This window comes from Bos indicus, chromosome 3 (genome assembly GCF_029378745.1).
Source record: "Bos indicus isolate NIAB-ARS_2022 breed Sahiwal x Tharparkar chromosome 3, NIAB-ARS_B.indTharparkar_mat_pri_1.0, whole genome shotgun sequence".
NCBI classification, from domain to species: domain Eukaryota; kingdom Metazoa; phylum Chordata; class Mammalia; order Artiodactyla; family Bovidae; genus Bos; species Bos indicus.
In genome coordinates, this window is record NC_091762.1 from 18,754,098 (window position 1) to 18,769,525 (window position 15,428).

Here is a 15,428-nt window from a genome sequence, read left to right on the forward strand (position 1 = left end):
TTGCTTTCTCTATAAGCCAATGAGTGTTGGCAATTTAATCTCTGGCTCCTCTGACTTTTCTATATCCTGTTTCTACACCCAGAAGTTCACAGTTCATGTACTGTTGAAGCCTAACTTGAAAGATTTTGAGCATTACCTTGCCAGCATTTGAAATGAGCACACTGTATGTTAGTTTGAACATTCTTTGGCATTGCCCTTCTATGGAATTGGAATGAAACTGATCTTTTCCAGTCCTATGGCCACTGCTGAGTTTTCCAAATTTGCTGACATACTGAGTGCAGCACTTTAACTGCATCATCTTCTAGGATTTTAAATAGCTAAGCTGGAATTCCATTACCTTCACTAGCTTTGTTCATAGTAATGCTTCCTAAGGCCCACTTAACTTCACATCCCAGGATATCTGGTTCTAGGTGAGTGACCACACCATCGAGGTTATCTGGATCATTAAGACCTTTTTTGTATAGTTCTTCTGTGTATTCTTGCCATCTCTTCTTCATCTCGTCTACTTCTGTTGGGTCCTTACTGTTTCTGTCCTTTATCTTGCCCATCCTTACATGAAATGTTCCTTTAATATCTCCAATTTTCTTGAAGAGATCTCTAGTCTTTCCCATTCTATTTTTCCCTTCAATTTATTTGTATCGTTCCTTTGAGAAGGCCCTCTTACCTCTCCTTGCTATTCTCTGGAACTCTGCATTCAGTTGGGGATATCTTTCCCTTTCTCCCTTGCCTGTCAATTCTCTTCTTTCCTCAGCTATTTGTAAAGCCTCCTCAGACAACCACTTTGCCTTCTTGCACTTCTTTTCTTTGGGATGGTTTTGGTCACTGCCTCCTGTACAATGTTACAAACCTCCATCCACAGTTCTTCAGGTGCTCTATCAGATCTAATCCCTTGAATCTATTTGTCACTTCCACTGTATAATCATAAGGGATTTCATTTAGGTCATACCTGAGTGGCCTAGTGGCTTTCCGTATTTTCTTTAAGCCTGAATTTTGCAAAAAGGGCTCATGAACTGAGCCACAGTCAACTCCAGGTCTTGTTTTTGCTGATTATATAGAGCTTCTCCATCTTCAGCTGCAAAAATTATAATCAATCTGATTTCAGTATTGGCCACCTGGTGATATTCATATGTAGAGTTGTCTCTTGTGTTGTTGGAAACAGACATTTGTTTTGACCAGTGTGTTTTCTCAGCAAAACTGTTAGCCGTTTCCCTGCTTCATTTTGTATTCCAAGGCCAAATTTGCCTATTACTCCAGGTAGCTCTTGACTTCCTACTTTTGCATTCAAATCCCGTATGATGAAGAGATCTTTTTTTTGTTGTTAGTTCTAGAAGGTTTTGTAGGTCTTGTAGGTCTTCATAGAACCAGTCAACTTCAGCTTCTCCAGCATTAGTCATTGAGGCACAGTGATGTTGAATGGTTTGCCTTGGAAATGAACCAAGATCATTCTGCTGTTTTTGAGATTGCACCCAAGCACTACATTTCAGACTGTTATTGATTGTGAGGGCCACTCCATTTCTTCTAAGTGATTCTTGGCCCACAGTAGTTGCCTATTATCATGAGATTCTGTACAGAGAGGAAACTGAGGAGAGAAATGTACCTTTTCTGAGTCACTCAGTACTCTCTTTGCAGAGCTGAACTGTACAGCTATAAGACAAGGGAGGCCAAAAGAGGTTCTGCATCATTGATAGACTCTACTGTCTTCAGACAGCTTTATCTAAATAACATACAAGTCTAACTGTGGACCAGATGATTCAAAGTGCCTCCTGTACTGCTGAATCTAAAGATGTAGGAAACTCCTATGTCCTCCTGCAACCTTTGGGATATATGAAAATTTAGACAAGTCTTCAGTGAAATAGAAGCTGATCTCAGGAGACCAATCCTGTGATTCCCTATTATCTAGACAAATGATGGCAAAATTCTAGTTTAATAATTCATCTGATTATAATTCAATGACTCCATTTATTCAGGTAACATTTACTGAGTTCTACTATCAAACAGGTACTCTATATATGCTAGAGATACAAAGATGAATCAGCTCTTAAGATACAAAAATCAATAAACTACAAAGATTACTTATCACATGAGACAATTTCATAATTTAGTATATTATGCCAACTATAATTTAGTATATTACATACTAGATGTAGAACAGTGTGCTAAGTGTGCAAAGGACACAATGTGAACAATGTGCTAAGGAAGGACACCCTACATGGATGAATATATTCATTTGTTCATAAGTGCCTACTCTGAGCTAGTCTCTGTTCCGGGTTCTAAGTTTACTGCAGATGGCAAGACTGACAAAATCATCCCCTCAAAGAGCTCACATATTCTTTCTTTAATTAATTAATTTATGTATTTGGCTGTGTCTGGTCTTAGTTGCAGTATGCAGGCTCTCTAGTTGTGATGCATGGGCTTAGTTGCCCCATGGCATGTGGGATCTTAGTTCTCTGACTAGGGATCAAATCTGTGTCCCCTGTATTGCAAGGTGGATCCTTAACCACTGGACCACCAGGAAAGTCCCAGGAGCCTATACATTCTATAGCAGGAAGAGAGACACCACACAACTTTTAAATAATGTATCAACCTGCCTGACTTCAGGCTATACTACAAAGCTACAGTCATAAAGACAGTATGCTACTGGCACAAAGACAGAAATATAGATCAGTGGAACAAAATAGAAAGCCCAGAGATAAATCCACGTACCTATGGACACCTTATCTTTGACAAAGGAGGCAAGAATATACAATGGAGGAAAGACAATCTCTTTAACAAGTGGTGCTGGGAAAACTGGTCAACCACTTGTAAAAGAATGAAACTAAAACACTTTCTAACACCATACACAAAAACAAACTCAAAATGGATTAAGCATCTAAGCATAAGACCAGAAACTATAAACCTCCTAGAGGAAAACATAGGCAAAACACTCTCCGACATAAATCACAGCAGGATCCTCTATGACCCACCTCCTAGAGTAATGGAAAAGAAAGCAAAAATAAACAAATGGGACCTAATTAAACTTAAAAGTTTTTGCACAACAAAGGAAACTATAAGCAAGATGAAAAGACTGCCTTTAGAATGGGAGAAAATAATAGCAAATGAAGCAACTGACAAAGAATTAATCTCAAAAATATACAAGCAACTCCCACAGCTCAATTCCAGAAAAATGAATGACCCAATCAAAAACAAAGAACAAAACAGATATTTCTCTAAAGAAGAAATACAGATGGCTAACAAACACATGAAAAGATGTTCAACATCACTCATTATCAGAAAAATGCAAATCAAAACCACTATGAGGTACCATTTCATGCCAGTCAGAATGGCTGCGATCCAAAAGTCTACAAACAATAAATGCTGGAGAGGATGTGGAGAAAAGGGAACCCTCTTACACTGTTGGTAGGAATGCAAACTAGTACAGCCACTATGGAGAACAGTGTGGAGATTCCTTAAAAAACTGGAAATAGAACTGCCATATGACACAGCAATCCCACTGCTGGGCATACACACCGAGGAAACCAGAAATGAAAGAGACACGTGTAGCCCAATGTTCATCACAGCACTGTTTATAATAGCCAGGACATGGAAGCAACCTAGATGTCCATCAGCAGATGAATGGATAAGAAAGCTGTGGTACATACACACAATGGAGTATTACTCAGCCATTAAAAAGAATACATTTGAATCAGTTCTAATGAGGTGGATGAAACTAGGGCCTATTATACAGAGTGAAGTAAGCCAGAAAGAAAAACAGCAATACAGTATACTAATGCCTATATATAGAATTTCGAAAGATGGTAACAATAACCCTATATGTGAGACAGGAAAAGAGACACAGATGTATAGAACAGTCTTTTGGACTCTGTGAGAGAAGGTGAGGGTGAGATGATTTGAGAGAACAGCATTGAAACATGTATATTATCATATGTGAAACAGATGGCCAGTCCAAGTTCGATGCATGAGATAGGATGCTCAGGGCCGGTGCACTGGAATGACCCAGAGGGATGGGATGGGGAGGGAGGTGGGAGGGGGCTTCAGGATGGGGAACACATGTACATTCATGGCTGATTCATGTCAATGTATGGCAAAACCACTACAATATTATAAAGTAATTAGCCTCCAATTAAAATAAATTAATAAATAAATAATGTAAAGAAAGTAAATATGTAAGAGTATCTAGGCAGGAAGGAGAGTTACTCTGAAGTGAAGTGAAGTCGCTCAGTTGTGTCCAACTCTTTGCAACCCCATGGACTGTAGCCCACCAGGCTCCTCCATCTATGGAATTTTCTAGGCAAGAGTACTGGAGTGGATTGCCATTTCCTTCTCCAGGGGATCTTCCCAACCCAGGGATCGAACCCAGGTCTCCCACATTGTGGGCAGACACTTTACTGTCTGAGCCACCAGGGAGTATACTCTGAGGAGACATCAATTGAGCAGAAACCAGAATTACAAACAGAAGTCAGCTATGCATAAAACAAAGAATCAGTAACCATGTAATTACCATCAGTAATCATGTTAGAAAACAAGGTCTTTGGGAAGGTACAGGCTGAACAGACACAATATCCCAAGCTGAAAAATTCAGTATGTCTTCAACCTGATGAAAAAACAAAAAGGAGGGAAGAGAGGTACAAAATGAGATCAGGAAAACAAATGGGGATCCAATCACAAAGAGTAGTAGTAAGTTATCTACTATTCTAAATATTATGGAAAGCCCTTGGAGAGCTGTAAGGCAGTAACACCCTGATTTACATTTTTTTTTAACTTTAAGCTGATTGCTGTATAGAGTAGATTGTGCAATGAAGCAAGAAGAAAGAGGGAGACTAACTGCAATAATATAGCTGAGATGCTGGTGGCATTGACTAGGTTGGTAGCAGAGAAAATGGAAAAAAGATGAATGGAAGATATTTTGAAGAGAAAGTCAATATGACTTGTTAATGGATTATATACTGAAGATGAGGAAATGGGGAATGAAGAATGATTTCCAACAATACAGTCTGACCAAGTTGATAGATGATGGTGCCTTTTATGGTTCCATTTATATTGGTCATATTAAGTTTGAATGCCGACACACATCCTGAAATACAAAAAGGCAGCTGAATAACATCCATGTGCCAATGTTCATTTTTACTGCTTGATATCTTAGCATTTAGCACAATTGACCTCTTCCTCCTTATTCCTCTTGGCTCCCACAATACCATATTCTCATGGAGTCCTCCGCCCTCAGTGGCCATTACTTCTGGTCTGCTTAGCTGGCTCTGCTTGATCTAAGGTTGAACAATTCTATCCTTTACTTTTTTTCCATATATCTCTCAGAGAGTCACTTTCTAGGCAGGTTGATAAGAAGTCTAGGGGTCCCCAAGGAGACAGGGGTCTGGAATTCTCAAGGAGGAAGAAAGAACAAACTTTTTTTTTTCCTCTACATTCCTTAGGATTATATAACAATAATGTACCCTGAAAGTCCGTCTAGTCAAGGCTATGGTTTTTCCAGTGGTCATGTATGGATGTGAGAGTTGGACTGTGAAGAAAGCTGAGCATCGAAGAATTGATGCTTTTGAACTGTGGTGTTGGAGAAGACTCTTGAGAGTCCCTTGGACTGCAAGGAGATCCAACCAGTCCATTCTAAAGGAGATCAGCCCTGGGTGTTCTTTGGAAGGAATGATGCTAAAGCTGAAACTCCAGTACTTTGGCCACCTCATGCGAAGAGTTGACTCACTGGAAAAGACCCTGATGCTGGGAGGGATTGGGGGCAGGAGGAGAAGGGGACGACAGAGGATGAGATGGCTGGATGGCATCACCAACTTGACGGACGTGAGTTTGAGTGAACTCCGGGAGATGGTGATGGACAGGGAGGCCTGGTGTGCTCTGATTCATGGAATCACAAAGAGTCAGATCCTGCCTGAGGACAGTCTCTGAATTAAACCTTCTGGCTAATCCTGTTATTTTAAAATGTAAATTATGGGAGTAGGTCTGGTCTTTACAAGGATTATATAACAATAATGTATCCTGCCTGAGGACAGTCTCTGGATTAAACCTTCTGGTTAATCCTGTTATCTTAAAATGTAAATTATGGGAGTAGGTCTGGTGAGATCTTTACAACCTCCAGACATTCTTTGGATTCATTGGAGAGTATATAACTCCATTGCTAACACTAGCAAGGGGGTACTCTTTCTGCCCCTTTCTGCCTATGTCAGAAGCTTTCTCTATCTCCTTTATACTTTAATAAAACTTTATTACACAAAAGCTCTGAGCGATCAAGCCTCATCTCTGGCCCCGGATTGAATTCTTCTCCTCCAGAGGCCAAGAATCCCGGCGTCTTTGTGTGGTTCAGCAACAACCTTTCATCTCTACACATCTACTAGGTAATCACAATCCAGTCCTGTGGCATGCCTTCGGTGTCAGTAGGTACAGGTAGATTCATCCCAGTGACATGAGGAAAACAAAACTCTAACCATGGCCAAAGAAGGAACAAGTTTAGATAGTCAAGATCTCAACAGGCCAAAATAACTAGTTCTGGATTAGCTGGTTCTATGCAAGAAAATCTGGGTCAGTGATAAGAGGACATGTATCCAATCATGGACAATCAAGAAAGTTCCAGACATTCAGGATCATCTCATAGCCAATCATTACCTACAGACTCTGGAGTCAATACAAGCAGACAATGGTGCCCAGGTATAGCCAACCTAGTTATAGTGAAAGACAATCAGAAAACTCAGATACAGTCAGCATCAAGACATGAATAATCTGGATATAGCCATAAATAATCAAAATCTGACAAATTAAGAAACAAGACGCTAGCCACAGGCAATCACAAGATAGTGCAAGATTCTCAAGACAAACATTTGCCCATGGACAGTCTGGATCTACATATGGTGAATCTGGACCCAGTATAAGAAGACATGGATTCAGCCACAATCAGTTTAATAGAGAGCTCTGGACACTTCTCACAGTCAGTCCTTGACCTCTGCAATCTAGATTCAGTACAAACAAACAGCTGAGATCTAATTTTACTCATTCCAGTGATAATGAAGGACAATAAAGAGACTGGATAGACTATTCCCAAAGCCCACCTGAATATAGGCATGTACAGTCTGGATATAGCACAAGAAAAAGATGGCTCTAGCCATGGACAGTTAAAAGATAGGCCAGGAACTAATCAAAGATGGTTATCCACTCAACCACTCAAACTTTGTTCAACATATGGGAAAGAAATGGATCCACTTGTGGACAATCAACAGGTAGCACCAGAACTTCATGGTCAACTCACAGACAGGCACCATTAACATATCCTATATCCACTTGATGCATACATCAATGGACACAGTTATACTCAGACCAATGATGATGAAATACAATCTGAAAATACAGTAAAAGTCAGAATAAACCCACTGGCAGTCAGTATAGACAAAGATAGTAAGACTCAAACATAAGAGAAAAACTAGGATTAAGTCTTAGAAACTGAAGAGATAACACTATAAACCCTATAGACTCTAGGGCTAGACAGACATCCATTAGTGGTCAATCTGAATATACAAGTGGATAGTCAGGATCCAACACTAGAAAGAAAAAACAGGTTAAATAGACATGAGACAGCTCTGGGCAATCAGTATCTCCTCATGCTGCTGCTGCTGCTGCTAAGTCGCTTCAGTCGTGTCTGACTCTGTGCGACCCCAGAGACGGCAGCCCACCAGGCTCCCCCATCCCTGATATTTTCCAGGCAAGAACACTGGAGTGGGTTGCCATTTCCTTCTCCAACGCATGAAAGTGAAAAGTGAAAGTGAAGTCACTCAGTCGTGTCTGACTCTTCGCAACCCCATGGGCTGCAACCTACCAGGCTCCTCCACCCATGGGATTGTCCAGGTAAGAGTACTAGAGTGGGTTGCCATTGCCTTCTCCATATCTTCTCATAGCCACACATAAATTCATGGACAGTTTAGGTCTAATCATGGAGAAGCTAAATCCAGCAAAACAGAAAGACACAGAAACACCCATGAACACCTGGAAGATAGTACTAAATGTTTAGAGTCAGCTCCTAGACAATCACCACTAACACAGTCTGGAACTAATACAAATAGACAAGAATCTGATTATCAGTCACCTTCACCTGGTGGAGGTGAATGATAATCAGGAGACTCAGATGGAGAACCAGCATTAATCCCTGAAAAATCGAGATCCGGCAGAAAAAAAGAGACAACAACCTAGCCACAGACAGTCAAGAGAATGCAATGGACATTCAAGGTCTACATCCACACAGCCTGCTATCAGTGTCAGCAGAAAATAGGCATCCAGTTATAGTCAATTTAGTGATAGTGGTGGACAATCAGGAGATCGACTAGACAGCTCCCACTTGTGGTCAGTCTGAGTGTAGTCATGAGCAATCTTGGTCCAACACAAGAGGAAGACAAGGTTCCGGCCATGGAGAATTAGAAGACAAGTCTAGACATTCAGAATATCAATATGGCCAGACAGCAATTCAAGGACATTCTGGGTCCACCCAAGGATAATATGGTGTAGTATAACAGAAAGACATGGCTATGGACAATCAGGAGGTATCTCTAGAGACTCTTATAGACAATCTGCACATACAATGTATGGATCAAGTTAAGGCAATGTCTACTGAGGGTCCAGTTACAGTACTCATAACACACTACCAGGAGACATACAGAAAGTCAACATCAGTCTGTGCATGGTCTGAGTATGATTATGAACAGTTGAGAAACAGGAAGTCAGAAGACTAGAGATCTAGACACTCAGAGTCTCACCAAGAACATAAAAGCACCCGAAGTCAGTCTGGACTTACTCATGAACAGCCCACATCCCAAAGTAAACAATTTATCCATGGGCAAACAAGACATAGCTGTGGACATTCAAGATATATTCATATACAATCATCATTTACTCAGTCTTAATAATTAAATCATCAATTATTGAGTCCATTATCAATAGACAAGGAGCATCCAGTTATAGTCAGAGATACTGAAGGACAGTCAGAAAACAGGGAAAGACACTATTCCTCTTCCCATGATGTGTCTGAGAAATGGCCATAGGAATCTGAGTCTAGCACAAGAGAAAGAGATCACTCTAGCTGTAGGAAATCTGGAAATAGGTGTGTATTTTATCAAGAGTGGACATTTATTCATAGGTGAGCAAGGTCTACCAAGGTGATTAGGTTTCATCACAAGATAAAGACATGGATCTATTTATGGACAAATTGGGTCATATCATAGGCAATCATCATTTATACAGGTTAGATTCAGAACAAGAAAACATCAGGGATCCAGTATTGGTCAGGCCAGTGATAATGAAGGGCAATCATAAGATTCAGAGATGCAGTTAGAATAAACCCATGGATGGTCCATATCCAGTTTAAGAAATGAATATGAATCTACTTATGGCCAGTCACTCAGCAGTTTATACATTCAGGGTCTCATCAAGGTCAGACACCTCAATGGATGGCATAGACAAGTATCTGGGCAAAGTCAACTTAGAGACAGTGCAAGGCACAGATGAAAATATTCATCAAAATGGCAGCTCTGAGACAACAAGTAACAGTGGAAGCAAGCAAACAAAAAGTTTTTATTATAGCCACACTCCAGTCTATAAATAGAGCCATGTGCAAAGGAACCATTATCATCATGACGAAGAAAAGACCTAACTCTAAAACAAAAAAAGAGAAGACATGAGAAGAACAAAAATCATGGAATTTTATTGTGAAAAGCTTCTTTTTGAGGACATAGCTATATAGCTCTATCCTTTTCTTTAATAGTGCAATTCCACTTTAATCCTTCGACTAAGTGTTCATCTTATTTAAAAGGATAGTATATATTTGTCTTCCTTGGTTAGCATCTGATAATAGTATAGGTTTAAATTTTAATGATTTTATTTAAATTTTTTTATTTGTGGGGTTAACTAGAGTTAAATATGAGCACTCATTTTGATATCTGTGCCAAATTTGACATTACACGTGACTCTTAAAGGTGATGTATTAGTTCTTACAGCATCACCAGATCACTGTGACTGCAATACCTTGAATTTATAGACAGAGCCTTCAAGTGTTTGGTTAGAAGGTCAGAGAGGAAACTGAGACCCAATCAGCTTTACACTCATTGCATTCATTACATTCCCTCTTTTCCCAGTCCCTCTTTCCTCCTGCCTGCCCCCTCCTTTCATTCTCTCTATCTCTCTCTCTCCCTCTCTCTCACACACACACATACACACACACACACAAACACTAAAATTTAAAGGTTCTGGATCTGACTCTCAGCAACCATGCTCTCAGCTTACCCCTCCCATATCTGAAGCTCCAACATCCTTTCTGCTCTTTCCCATACTAGTAGGTCTTTTGTGCCACCTCTGTAACACCTGGAGGATCCCTAAGGAGGACTCCCATCTGCTCATTTTGACAGACCAGGTCTGCATGCAGAAAGCCTAATGTAGTTGCTCAGTCATGTCTGACTCTTCACAATCCCATTGACTATAGCCTTCCAGGATCCTCTGTCCATGGGAATTCTCCAAGCAAGAATACTGGAGTGGGTTGCCATGCCCTCCAGCAAGGGATCTCCCCAAACCAGGAATTGAACCGGGGTCTTCTGCATTGCAGGAAGATTCTTTACCAGATGAGCCACAAGGGAAGCCAGGCACTAAGGGACACAGGCTATAAATGGTCATGTCAGTAAGAGAATCATACAGCAAGTTAAGGAGATGGAAACACACTAGTGAAAGACATTGACAGAATAAGAGGATACAAATAAGGATGAGCTCTGGAGTCCAACTAACTAGGGCATTTGTGAGAACTTGAAGGAAAAAAAGAGAGAACACTGAGACAAAGAAGCAACTGAATAGGAAGGTCAGTCCTTAAGCAGTTATTCCAGGGCCTGAGTCTGGAGCTGAAAGATAGATCATGCTGCCTGGCCCAACTCCCAAATAAACCATGATAAACTACAAAGTTATATCAGATCCATTTTTATTATTTTGAGATATAAAAAATGACCCTTACACCTGAAGAGAAGGATATGAGGAGAAAGGCTTCTTGGCTAGTTTTATATTACAGCTGACGTCTTTTGACTCCATTTATATTTTTCCAGTAGTCATGTATGGATGTGAGAGTTGGACTACAAAGAAAGCTGAGCACCAAAGAATTGATGCTTTTGAACTGTAGTGTTGGAGAAGACTCTTGAGAGTCCCTTGGACTGCAAGGAGATCCAACCAGTCCATCCTAAAGGAGATCAGTCCTGGGTGTTCACTGGAAGGACTGATGTTGAAGCTGAAACTCCAATACTTTGGCCACCTGATGCAAAGAGCTGACTCATTGGAAAAGACCCTGATGCTGGAAAAGATTGAGGGCAGGAGGATAAGGGGATGACTGAGGATGAGATGGTTGGATGGCATCACCAACTCAACGGACATGAGTTTGGGTAAACTCCGGGAGTTGGTGATAGACAGGGAGGCCTGGTGTGCTGTGGTTCATGGGGTTGCAAAGAGTCAGACACAACTGAGTGACTGAACTGAACTGAATACCCCAATCATGACCAGCAACACTCTCTGCTTGTTCTGTCCCTATTTTTACAGTTTCCTCATTCATAGATTCTAAACTACAAAGAGCTCTCAGAAACTTTATGGGGAGATGGGGGGAAAAGAGAGGAAAGGACAAGCAGAGAGACTTTCCCTAGCATATTTCAGACCCAGTTGATGGCGAGAACAGTGTACCTTGCAGACAAGAGTGAATATGTGAACAGGGGTGGGAAGAAAACTCACTGTTCATCCTCACCAGTCTTATTTGTTTCTTGGTTCATTTTTTTTTTTAAGTCAAAATTAGATTCCTCATGAACTGTCCCCCAAATCCTTCCTTACCCAAGACAGGAAGAGTTCCGCATCCCCTAGTTATTCTTAGAAAGAAATAGATGTGAGTCTTTCTTCTCCACTTAATAACTGAGTGACTAAAAACAAGTTTCATATTTTCTCTAATTGTGAGGATTAATAGAATGATGCACATAAGGGCACAGAGCACTGTGCTTGGCATAAAGGGGAACATAATTTCCTTTCTTCTACCAACATATAAGGCACTGAAAAACCTAGAACATGTCACATATCTTAAGAAATCTCTTCTCCTGAACCCTGTCACCTCCAAGGAGAAAACCAACAACCAAACCAATGGCAGACTGGGGAGGGGGATTTCATGCCCACCCTGTTAATGTGGAGAACTTACTCTGATAAAATCATGAATCTCGGTTTTCAAAAGGACTGCTGTGACAATCTGCTACAATTCTTACATTAGTAATTCTCAAAAAGTAGACAAGAGGCCAAAAGGCACACTCAACATACCTGTTTTTTCATGACACAAACTGAGAAATAAAGCTCAGCAAACACTGGTTGTTGATTTTGGAGGAAAATCAGAAAACAAAACACTGAAAGGATTAAAACTGCTTACATAATACACGAAAGTTCCTTTAATACACCCTGACAAAAAATTCAACTACTATGCAAAGACTTCATTGAATTTTCAGCCAACTTCCCAAACAGCTCACTGCATTTTCAGCTAACACAAATATTAAAAGTTTCTTCCTTTAACCAAGTCAAACTTTACCTCCCTTTCATGGTCACTTGTTCACTTTCCTGTAACCTCACATACACCAACTTTCACAGACACCCATGCATTTCTCTCCCAACAATTAGTGCCTGATGTCCCACACATTCCAGCCCTTCTCTTCCCTCTAGATTCTCCTCACCTGTGAATCTTCCTGACAAGCAAATAAAGAGAGCCAGCAGATGGCAAACTACATCCCATAGGCCCTATCTAGGGCATCATTGTGGAGAAGGCAATGGCATCCCACTCCAGTACTTTTGCCTGGAAAATCCCATGGATGGAGGAGCCTGGTAGGCTGCAGTCCATGGGGTCGCTAGAGTCGGACACGACTGGGTGACTTCACTTTCACTTTTCCCTTTCATGCACTGGAGAAGGAAATGGTAACCCACTCCAGTGTTCTTGCCTGGAGAATCCCAGGGATGGGGAAACCTGGTGGGCTCCCGTCTCTGGGGTCACACAGAGTCAGACACGACTGAAGCGACTTAGCAACAGCAGGGCATCACTGGAGAAGGCAATGGCAACCCACTCCAGTACTCTTGCCTGGAAAATCCCATGGATGGAGGAGCCTGGTAGGCTGCAGTCCATGGGGTCGCTAGGAGTCGGACACGACTGAGTGACTTCACTTTCACTTTTCACTTTCATGCATTGGAGAAGGAAATGGCAACCCACTCCAGTGTTCTTGCCTGGAGAATCCCAGGGACGGGGGAGCCTGGTGGGCTCCCCCGTCTCTGGGGTCACACAGAGTCGGACACGACTGAAGCGACTTAGCAGCAGCAGCAGCAGGGTATCATTAGTTTTTATACGACTCACAAGCTAAAAATGCTTTCCACATTTTAAGTTGAAAAAAACTTGTGACATGAAATCATGAAATTTAAGGGTCAGGTCAATCAGTAGGTTTTATTAAAACACGGCAGTGCTCATCTGTTTATACAGTCCTTTAATGCTGTAAGAGCAGAGGTGAGTAGCCCATCTGGTCTACAAGCCTATAATATTTAACACCTGATCCTTTACAGAAAAGCTTGCCAACTCCTTCTGCAGGAGAGCACTGGCCCCAAAAACATGTTTCACCCACAATGCTTTCTTCCCTCTGTGGTGACAGCCAGCTCCTGCAGGAAATTAGCCCTCAACAAATTCCACCTCCCCTGCAATTCCATAGTCTCAGTCACACCTCTGATGAAGCGAGATAACCTGGCCCAAATCAGGCATCCAGAGGAAGCATGGCCACAGAATGGATGCTGACTCTGCAGCCCTCTGAGTAACACCTAGAACAAAGCATGCAGCATAATAACGGTTGAATTTGGAATCATATAATTTATCATTTCCCAATAGTTGCTACCACTCCTTCCCAATTCCTGATGATCATATTGTATAAGTTGTAAGCCTATGTGACTTCACCCAGCTTCAGTGAGACTTGTGCTATACATTTACAACAGATGGTGTGTAGAGCAAGGTCCTCAAGGACAACCCCTAACATATGATTCAGTTTATATCCATGTGAAATCACGTCCTCTGAGGTAAACACGGGAAGAGAAAGGACAGATCCTAATCCTGTGAAAAAATAGAAGTGGTCAATGCAGATCACTGCAGTCATGATCCTTACTCCTCTTTCAATTCAATTTGGCAAACACTTAGGGGGACCTTAATGTGACAGCCAATGTGCTGTGTCTATAAGCAACATAGGGATCATATGAGTGAAACTGTTAGTCACTCAGTTGTGTCTGACTCTTTGAGATTCCATGAACTGTAGCCCGCCAGGCTTCTCTGTCCATGGAATTCTCCAGGCAAGAATACTGGAATGGGTATCCATTCCCTTCTCCAGGGGATCTTCCTGACCCAGGGATCAAACCCAGGTCTCCTGCATTGCAGGCAGATTCTTTACTGTCTGAGCCACCTGGGAAGTCCAGGGATTATATAAAGCCTGTTCTCTATTCTAAGGAGCTCATAGTCTGGAAGTGACATAGGCACAAGGACAAATATACGTGTGTGTGTATGAAAGGAAACACAGGTTTGATCCCTGAGTGGGGAAGATACCTTGGAGGAGGGCATGGCAACCCACTCCAGTATTCTTGCCTGGGAAATCCCATGGACAGAAGAGCCTGGCTGGCTACAGTTCATGTTGTCACAAAGAGTCGGACATGACTGAAGCAACTTAGCATGCATGAAAGGATATGCACCAAATAATCAACAGCAGCTATCTCTGGGTATTAGGATTACAGGTAATATTTTCATTTTCTTTGATTGTCTATATTCTCTAAATTTTATATTAAATATTAATTACCTACACGACTGAAGCGACTTAGCAGCAGCAGCAGCAATACAATTTTAAGAGAGTATAATATAGTGTGATTGATCTTACAATATAATAATTGGGACACAATTATACTCTTTCAAGCATCTCAAGTAAGATTACCTACAGGATATCAAAGATAGGTCTGAAAAATGAATAGGAGTTTGCCAGGCAGATAATGAGGGGAATATATATATATATGAAATAGTTTGGTATATTCAGGAAGGTTTATGAAATTAATTACTGGTGGAACACAAAGAGGAATAGGGAATGAGGAAAGGTGGCTGTTGACAGGCCACGACTCAGATCATGAGGAACCCTGGATATCATTCTAAAGAGCATGGATTTCTTCCCAAGGTTACATGCTGGTTGAGTGAAAGCTGCATTTATGAGTGCCCACTAAGGTTTCATCAGAGAAGGTGGTGGCACCCCACTCCAGTACTCTTGCCTGGAAAATCCCATGGACAGAGAAGCCTGGTAGGCTGCAGTTCATGGGGTCACAGAGTCAGACATGACTGAGTGACTTCACTCACTGAGATTTCATAAACAGACAGGTAAAGAGAC